At 43.0% G+C, this 10301-nt stretch overlaps 1 protein-coding gene across 8 annotated transcripts in view; it reads right to left on the reverse strand.

Moving 5' to 3' along the window:
- Datp (purine phosphoribosyltransferase family protein Apf) overlaps positions 1–9968 on the reverse strand; it is a 30870-nt gene extending 20902 nt beyond the window's left edge. The window contains exon 1 of one of the 8 annotated variants that reach the window (XM_053792341.2): positions 9820–9968. The gene's annotated coding sequence lies outside the window, so the exon portion shown is untranslated. Of the gene's footprint in view, positions 1–720; positions 872–5767; positions 5790–9758 lie in introns of those variants that run through there. The other 7 variants (XM_053792344.2, XM_053792342.2, XM_053792345.2 and 4 more) reach the window with 7 other exon arrangements.
- Between the last annotated feature and the right edge of the window lie 333 nt (positions 9969–10301).

Raw genomic sequence — 10301 nt, forward strand, 5'->3', positions numbered from 1 at the left:
TTTGGCACTCTTCTTGAACTGGTTCATGCTATGACTGGCTTTGACATGTGCAGGCAGTATGTTCCATTCCTTTATTGCTGTACAATAAAAGGTGTTTGAAGCCTGTCCAATGACTGTGGGTACTACAAAGTTGTGCTCTCTCCCCCTAGTACTATGATTGCTTTGGTTCCCAACCTTGACAAAATTGACAGCAAGATATTCTGGACATTGTTTGTGAGCAATTTTATAAACATGATTTAGCTTCAGTTGTTTTACTCTGTCTTCAACATTCAGCATATCCAACTGCTGTAATTCATCCTGGCCTACATGTTCTCTTGGTCCCAGCCCCAGGATGAATCTTACGATTTTGTTCTGGGTGATTTGCAGTCTATCTTTCAGTTTTTTGTCAAGGCAGAGTACCAAGAAGAGCAAGCGTAATCCATATGGCATTGTATAAGGGCTAGACATAGGGTCCTGCGAGCCCCAGTAGGTAGACACTGTGCTTGTCTATACAGGAACTTCAGTCTGGCATTCGCTTTCTTTACTACACTGTTCCCTATCAATTCTCCTGACATGCATGGGTCAAAGGGGATTCCCAAATATTTTACTGATGAAACCAAAGTGATGGGCTCCCCATTACATTGAACATTAAAATTATTTACCCTTCTCAGTTTATGTTTCGTGCCAAAGAGAATGGCTTCTGTTTTCCCTAGGAGTAATGATAGTTTGTTGTCTACTAACCATTTGCTGCAGGACTCCAGTTCCAGTGTTAAAACATTAGCAATATCTTGTGGGTCTTTACCTGACACTAACAGAGCACTGTCATCTGCATACAGTAGGAGTTTGCACTTGACACTGATAGGCATATCATTGACATAACATAAGAATAATAAGGGACCCAGAATACTACCTTGGGGAACTCCACATGTTATCGGCAGGGGTTCTGATTCTGTTTTGTTGATTTTGACTATTTGTCTCCTGTTGCTAAGGTAGGACTTAAACCAGTCTACAGAACCTATACCGATAGCTTGAAGTTTATTACATAATATATTGTGGTTGACAGTATCGAAGGCCTTTTGCAGGTCTAAGGTTACCATACCTATGAGGTTCCCCTTTGACATTTCAGTTCTCAGGTAATCCATCAGATTAATAAGGGAGGTGTCGGTTGAGTAGGATCTCCTAAAGCCCGATTGATAGCTATGGAGAATGTTGTTGTTATTAAGGTACTTAACTACTTGAGAATACACCGCCCTCTCTAGAATTTTAGATATTATACTGAGTATACTAACAGGCCTATAGTTGCTTACATCAGACCTACTATTTTTCTTGAAGATAGGAGTAACTCTGGCCTCCTTGAACCCCTCCGGTACGGTATTAGTTTACCTGGAGTTTACCTGGAGAGAGTTTCGGGGGTCAACGCCCCCGCGGCCTGGTCTGTGACCAGGCCTCCTGGTGGATCAGCGCCTGATCAACCAGGCTGTTGCTGCTGGCTGCACGCAAACCAACGTACGAGCCACAGCCCGGCTGATCAGGAACTGACTTTAGGTGCTTGTCCAGTGCCAGCTTGAAGACTGCCAGGGGTCTGTTGGTAATCCCCCTTATGTGTGCTGGGAGGCAGTTGAACAGTCTCGGGCCCCTGACACTTATTGTATGGTCTCTTAACGTGCTAGTGACACCCCTGCTTTTCATTGGGGGGATGGTGCATCGTCTGCCAAGTCTTTTGCTTTCGTAGTGAGTGATTTTCGTGTGCAAGTTCGGTACTAGTCCCTCTAGGATTTTCCAGGTGTATATAATCATGTATCTCTCCCTCCTGCGTTCCAGGGAATACAGGTTTAGAAACCTCAAGCGCTCCCAGTAATTGAGGTGTTTTATCTCCGTTGTGCGCGCCGTGAAAGTTCTCTGTACATTTTCTAGGTCGGCAATTTCACCTGCCTTGAAAGGTGCTGTTAGAGTGCAGCAATATTCCAGCCTAGATAGAACAAGTGACCTGAAGAGTGTCATCATGGGCTTGGCCTCCCTAGTTTTGAAGGTTCTCATTATCCATCCTGTCATTTTTCTAGCAGATGCGATTGATACAATGTTATGGTCCTTGAAGGTGAGATCCTCCGACATAATCACTCCCAGGTCTTTGACGTTGGTGTTTCGCTCTATTTTGTGGCCAGAATTTGTTTTGTACTCTGATGAAGATTTAATTTCCTCATGTTTACCATATCTGAGTAATTGAAATTTCTCATCGTTGAACTTCATATTGTTTTCTGCAGCCCACTGAAAGATTTGGTTGATGTTCGCCTGGAGCCTTGCAGTGTCTGCAATGGAAGACACTGTCATGCAGATTCGGGTGTCATCTGCAAAGGAAGACACGGTGCTGTGGCTGACATCCTTGTCTATGTCGGATATGAGGATGAGGAACAAGATGGGAGCTAGTACTGTGCCTTGTGGAACAGAGCTTTTCACCGTAGCTGCCTCGGACTTTACTCTGTTGACGACTACTCTCTGTGTTCTGTTAGTGAGGAAATTATAGATCCATCGACCGACTTTTCCTGTTATTCCTTTAGCGCGCATTTTGTGCGCTATTACGCCATGGTCACACTTGTCGAAGGCTTTTGCAAAGTCTGTATATATTACATCTGCATTCTTTTTGTCTTCTAGTGCATTTAGGACCTTGTCGTAGTGATCCAGTAGTTGAGACAGATAGGAGCGACCTGTTCTAAACCCATGTTGCCCTGGGTTGTGTAACTGATGGGTTTCTAGATGGGTGGTGATCTTGCTTCTTAGGACCCTTTCAAAGATTTTTATGATATGGGATGTTAGTGCTATTGGTCTGTAGTTCTTTGCTGTTGCTTTACTGCCCCCTTTGTGGAGTGGGGCTATGTCTGTTGTTTTTAGTAACTGAGGGACGACCCCCGTGTCCATGCTCCCTCTCCATAGGATGGAAAAGGCTCGTGATAGGGGCTTCTTGCAGTTCTTGATGAACACAGAGTTCCATGAGTCTGGCCCTGGGGCAGAGTGCATGGGCATGTCATTTATCGCCTGTTCGAAGTCATTTGGCGTCAGGATAACATCGGATAGGCTTGTGTTAATCAAATTTTGTGGCTCTCTCATAAAAAATTCATTTTGATCTTCGACTCTCAGTCTGGTTAGCGGCTTGCTAAAAACTGAGTCATATTGGGACTTGAGTAGCTCACTCATTTCCTTGCTGTCATCTGTGTAGGACCCATCTTGTTTAAGTAGGGGCCCAATACTGGACGTTGTTCTCGATTTTGATTTGGCATAGGAGAAGAAATACTTTGGGTTTCTTTCTATTTCATTTATGGCTTTTAGTTCTTCCCGCGATTCCTGACTCCTAAAGGATTCTTTTAGCTTAAGTTCGATGCTTGCTATTTCTCTGACCAGTGTCTCCCTACGCATTTCAGATATATTGACCTCTTTTAGCCGCTCTGTTATTCTTTTCCATCGCCTGTAAAGGGAGCGCCTGTCTCTTTCTATTTTACATCTACTCCTCCTTTTTCTTAGAGGAATAAGCCTTGTGCATACATCGAGTGCCACCGAGTTAATCTGTTCTAGGCATAAGTTTGGGTCTGTGTTGCTTAGTATATCTTCCCAGCTTATATCGGTTAGGACTTGGTTTACTTGGTCCCACTTTATGTTTTTGTTATTGAAGTTGAATTTGGTGAATGCTCCCTCGTGACTAGTCTCATTTTGTCGGTCTGGGGCTCCACGCATACATGTCTGAACCTCAATTATGTTGTGATCTGAGTATATTGTTTTTGATATGGTGACATTTCTTATCAGATCATCATTGTTAGTGAAGATGAGGTCTAGTGTATTCTCCAGTCTAGTAGGCTTTATTATTTGCTGGTTTAAATTGAATTTTGTGCAGAGATTTAAAAGCTCGTGTGAGTGTGAGTTTTCATCAGAGCTGCCTCCTGGTGTTATTACTGCAACAATATTATTTGCTATATTCCTCCATTTTAGGTGCCTTAAGTTGAAGTCCCCCAGGAGCAAGATGTTGGGTGCAGGAGCTGGAAGATTTTCCAGACAGTGGTCAATTTTTAACAGCTGTTCCTGGAATTGCTGGGATGTTGCATCCGGAGGCTTGTAGACTACCACAATGACTAGGTTTTGGTTCTCGACCTTTACTGCTAAAACTTCCACTACATCATTTGAGGCATTAAGCAGTTCTGTGCAAACAAGTGACTCTGCAATGTACAGGCCAACCCCCCCCCCTTTTGCCTGTTCACTCTGTCACATCTGTATAGGTTGTAACCTGGGATCCATATTTCGTTGTCCAAGTGATCCTTTATGTGGGTCTCAGTGAAAGCCGCGAACATTGCCTTTGCCTCTGCAAGCAGTCCACGGATGAAAGGTATTTTGTTGTTTGTTGCTGGCTTTAGACCCTGTATATTCGCAAAGAAGAATGTTATCGGACTGGTGGTATTGTTGGTACTGGGGGGGGATTTTTTTTCTGGCATTAGTATCTGTATCTGTTGGTTTGGAGTGGAGGCCATCGACTGTGGTTCCACTCCAGGAATGACTGGATTTGGTGTACGATTTCTGCCATTTCCTGCCAGTTTTTTTTCCTTCCTGGCACTAAGAAACCTCTCCCTCTTGAGTGGCTGTGGCTACCCAGGTTTTCCCATGGCCTGGATGTTTTGTATCTTTTTGTCCCCTTTAGATGGTATGCCTGGCAATTTAAGTTATAGCACAGTCTTTCCTGTACTGAAGAGGTACACATTTCAGGGTGAAAAAGCTTACAGGAAGGGAGTTTGCATTTTCCTGTTGTCATATGGGCATGGCATTTTCTAGGGTGGTCATAGTTGCATGTCCCATCTGTTTTTCCAGATTTCCCATGCCAGCAGATACCAAGTGCATAGTATGTGCACAGGCTTGGTTTCCGCTTGCCTTGGGTTTCTGTGACTGTATTCCCTGTTGGTGCATGTTTCCCTGTCTTACTTCTATCCTCCCTAGCACCAACAATGGAGCTCCCACCAGTTGTTTTTGGTAATGTATCCTCACTATTGCTATTGGAGTCCTCTTGTTTGCTATTTCCTGCGGTATTTCTAGTTTGCAATATTGGTTTTATCTTATCTTTGACTACACTTGTTTCCCTACTATGGCTCCTGTCCCCTATGAGGTCATTTATATGTATTCCTTCCTGCGTATAATTCCCGACTACCTGGACAAAATCTCCAGCTTCACCATTACTGTCTCCCAGGACAGTATCTCCAGCTTCACCATTTCTGTCTCCCAGGACAGCACCTCCAGCTTCACCATTACTGTCTCCCAGGACAGCACTATCAGCCCCACATTTACTGACTACCAGGACATCACCTCCAGCCTTACAGTTTGTGACTACATGGCCAGTATCAAGGGCAGTACCATTCAGCCCAGACTTTTTATGTTCCCATCTGTTGTAGAAAGCTTCCAGGTTTTCTATGAAAGCAGCTTTGATGTTGTCCTCTTTTAATACCCTTGTGATTTTAGTCCACAGATTTTCCTCATTTGGGCATACCCAAAAACACTTCTCTGTTTTAATACTGCTTGTAGCTAGTTCTGGGATATCTGCACAAGGGGCGTGACACCAATTTCCACAAAAATGACAATTTATCCATGTGGAAGCCCGTTTGTTTGACTGACCACAGACTACACACAGCTTCATAATGATTTGAATGGTTGATTTACTGCAATTCTACTAGCAACCTCTTGAATATTATATTAATAACCTTAAATGAAGCTCTAGCTATTTGTATTTCTGTTTCTAACTCTTTTTGTATATTGGACAGCTTACCGTCACGTTCCTGATTTTTAATGTTTGTGTTTATAAGGGCGCCTACAACCCCCCGGTGGCCTGGTGGCTAAAGCTCCCGCTTCACACACGGAGGGCCCGGGTTCGATTCCCGGCGGGTGGAAACATTTCGACACATTTCCTTACACCTGTTTTCCTGTTCACCTAGCAGCAAATAGGTACCTGGGTGTTAGTCGACTGGTGTGGGTCGCATCCTGGGGGACAAAATTAAGGACCCCAATGGAAATAAGTTAGACAGTCCTCGATGACGCACTGACTTTCTTGGGTTATCCTGGGTGGCTAACCCTCCGGGGTTAAAAATCCGAACAAAATCTTATCTTATCTTATCTTATCCATTTACAGTCTGCTTTATTGTCCAACGAAACTGTTTGAAACCAGTCCCGGGTTCGGACCAGTCAAGGGTTCGGACGAGTCAAGGGTTCGGACCAGTCGATCTGCTCTGATCAGTGGGTCACTTATTTAAAACATACTGGTCGGTGATTTGAGCTAACACATGAAGGATCTACTGGAAATTATCTACCCGAGTAATATGTGATTTGACTGATACAAAAGTATAACTTGCGTGTTGAAGAGCCGGTGATATCTGGCAGCTCCTACAATGACGAACGGTCGACCTCCACCCTTGTTTATCAATCGCTGTATCTGGCTTTTCTATTTTTTTTTTTCCGTCTCCACCACAATAAATGCTATATTATCACTATAGTTGACTGGTGCAAATTTTGGAGGAAGGACGCTTTTTCTGTAGTAATAATTGCTTCTCGTTGTGTATATTGCGACCGCTGGTAACTACAGGTTATATGAAATTCACAGTAACGTCTCGTATTTCAAGAAAAAGAAACTAATGAAAGTCACTCCACTCCACTAAGTACCATTATAATACTGGTTAGTTGCTACTACAACACTGTATTCTGCTATTCACTGGTATCACTAGATTATATGCGAGTACACTAGCAAGCCAGGAAGATTATTAAAAACAGCTGACCTGTGGTAAGTTTCTGGCGACTTCTGGCACCTGCCTCTATAGGCTTATCACTTCATTTACAAATTCACCTGTTTTCAAATGACACTTTAGCCTTTATCATCAATATACTAGGGAGCCACTGTAGTATACACTATACACTATGTATACTCAATGTTATCAGGGAGACTTTCTTTCCTCTGACACGAAAAGTTCAATTATTATTATTTTTTCACACGGGACACAGGCCTATGATTCCCCTCTGGCAGTAAACTCTGCTAGGTAGTGCACACTAATTCTCCTTTTTTGACTCAGTATATAATGTTTTCCGCCCAAGATTGGTTCCAGGCGCTAGAGGGATGTATCGTATAGGATTGATGACACAAATTAAAGTTCTAGCACGTAAGAGCGACCGTGAAAACACGAGATAACCCGGAGCACAACGAGGCACGCTGACACGCTGACAGTTCAGAAGCACCATCTTTTAGGAACTTAGACGGGATGTTATCAGGGCCTGTGCTCTTAGTTGGGTTTAACCTGCTTAGTTCTTTTTGAATAAAGTCATGAGATACACTTACTAGTTGACAACTGTTTGGGGTTACCCCTTTATTGGTATAGTATGTTTGAAACTTATCAGAGTCTGTGTTAAAGGTATTTGATGCAGCTGGTAGTTTACTTACTAGTGTTGATGCAACAGATGTGTAGTAGGAATTAAAGCAATTTGCCACCTTAGATGTTTCGTGGCATACCTCATTATCGATAGTGAGTAGTATGTTAGACCTATCTACTGGCTTATGGCTATACCCCAACTGTTTTAGTTGTTGCCAGAGCTTTCTGGGGTTATGCTTATACTCTTCAATTTTTGAGCAGTAGTGCTTTGCCTTTGCTCCTTTTATAAGTCTCTGTACTCTGTTCCTCACCCTTTGGAATTCATTTAGTGCTGCAATATCCTGTCTGTTTGCTTTAAATCTTTTTAGCAGCTGGTCTCTGAATTTCATATTATCTAATATCTCAGTATTCATCCAGGGTTCAGTTCTTCGTTTAACCCTAACCTCTTTAACTGGTGCAATATTATCAAGGATGGTAGTGAACATTGTTTTGAATTTTTCCCAGGCATCGTTTACGTCCGTGCAACTTGTTATCTCTGTCCAGTCACAATTGTGTAGCCTATTTACCAGTGTTTCTTTACTGTAGTTTCTAGTTGACCTCATTTTTATTGTCCTGTGTAGGCCTATCCTATCCCTAGTGATTTTCCTGGTGCAGTAAATGATGAAATGATCACCAAGACCTGTGGCAATGACGCCTGACTGACTAATGTTCTCAGAGCGGTTACAAAGTATGTGGTCAATTAGGGTGGCTGAGAACTGTGTGATCCGGGTTGGAGTATTAATTAGTTGAGTGTAACTATTTAATCCTAGAATTTGCTTATACCTTTTGCATAGCCCGTTATTTTGCTGCTGAAAACAGATATTGAAGTCGCCCAGTATTATTGTCTCGCAATTGTTTTCAACTCCGGACAAGACTCTGGAAAAGTCTTCTAAGGACTGGTCCTGGGTAGGAGGGCGGTAACTAGTTCCTACTAAGATGGGTTTGGTCTTAGGAAGCAGCACTTCAAACCATAGAATCTCCAGTTTATTGCTATTTAAATCAGGTCTTGGGTTGTAAGCTAAGTCATTTCCAATGTAGGCACATACTCCACCACCCTTTCTGTTCCTATCTAAGCGTTTTATATTGTAACCATCTATTTTGACCTCGTCGTCAGTCACCGTATCATCCAACCAAGATTCAGAGATGGTTATAACTGCCGCCCTAATTTTGTTAGCTAGAATATTAATCTCTGCTAATTTAGGAAGAAGTGATCTTGCATTGACATGAATAAAGTGAAGGCCTGTTTTCATAAAACAATTATAATCATCAATATATGGCAATGGGTCATTTGTATTAAAATTAGGTAAATCAATGTCATCACTGCTAAAGGGTAACTGTGCCAAAGTGCATTTGTTACACACAAAATGAATTCTGGCACCGTTGCTATAATTGTACATACATCCATCATGCATCCACCCCTTACACATTTTACATAAGGTGCCTTTTCTGTTTTTCATGCGTACTTTAGTACAGTGTATGCACCTGTTTGTTAGTGTTTGAGATAATAATGGCTGTATTGTCTCACATTGACCTATGTATGCATTACATATGGAGTTAAGGTTATCATTCCTAGCTACTAGACCGTCATTATCGCCGTCATTTATCCGTCTGTTTTGCCTCTGCACAATAGTTTGAGGTCCTGGATTAATTTGGATATCACCACTTAATTAAGAGTGCTACAATAAGAGCTGTGTGCCACTGTTTTTGTTTGGGTATGCGGTGTTGGCATACCTTGTGGCGATAGTGACATTTACTTTTCTGGTAGGATGGCAACTGTTGGGCTTTTACTGTCCAGGGCGCTGTTACTCCATTCACCTTTTCCAGCCCCCATGACTGATTTCTTTCTTCATGGAATTGAAGAAGAAATATAAATATAATTATGGCAGCCTGTACCCCCCTAATGCCTGCCATTTTCACTCTTCGCTCTTTTACTCATATACAATAATATTTATTTCTCTTTTCCAGTCCCTAGTACACTTAGTATCTGCTTTAGCAATCACCACTGAATTACTAGTAAAATTTCCTCTTCAAAACCCTCTTCACTGCTCACTTTTCCCTTAACTTCACACAACCCTTACAGTTAACCCCTTATTACACACTCCCCTTCCCATCTCACTTCACAGTCTGGCTTCACCAATTAACTTCTAACTCCTTTCCATTCTGGTAGATCAGAAAGGTTTAATCCATGGTTTTATCCTTCCAAATCCCCTCAATTCCATTTATTGGGGGTTGTGTGTACATGTACTTGTAGTAAATAAAGTTATTATTATTATTGTGGTAACTTGTAAGATGTCCTTTATGATAACCACTGTTAACACAGGTAACACAACAGCATAATTAACATATTAAACTAACTAACAAGACTACCTGACGTGGTTTTACAAAGACGTATTTGTTAGTTGGTGTCAAGGTGCGACATAACACTCACCATCAGTCTTCTTTGTTGGGTTTATCAGGGCCACTGACAGCACACGCAGTATCGAGTCCGGTTTCTCGACGGGACGAGAAGAAATTGTTGGGCGAGGCTGGGCGATGAGAGGAAAGGAACAAAAGTTCCTTTGTAAATAGAAATAGAAACTTGAAGTTTCCAATTAGATCCGGTGGACGCCCTTGCCAAGCCCCAGCAGAGAGGGACGCCCTTGCCAAGCCCCAGCAGAGAGGGACGCCCTTGCCAAGCCCCAGCAGAGAGGGACGCCCTTGCCAAGCCCCAGCAGAGAGGGACGCCCTTGCCAAGCCCCAGCAGAGAGGGACGCCCTTGCCAAGCCCCAGCAGAGGGACGCCCTTGCCAAGCCCCAGCAGAGAGGGACGCCCTTGCCAAGCCCCAACAGAGGGACGTCCTTGCCAAGTCCCAGCAGAGAGGGACGCCCCTGCCAAGCCCCAACAGAGAGGGACGCCCTTGTCAAGCCTCAG

This window comes from Cherax quadricarinatus, chromosome 67 (assembly GCF_038502225.1).
Source record: "Cherax quadricarinatus isolate ZL_2023a chromosome 67, ASM3850222v1, whole genome shotgun sequence".
NCBI lineage: Eukaryota > Metazoa > Arthropoda > Malacostraca > Decapoda > Parastacidae > Cherax > Cherax quadricarinatus.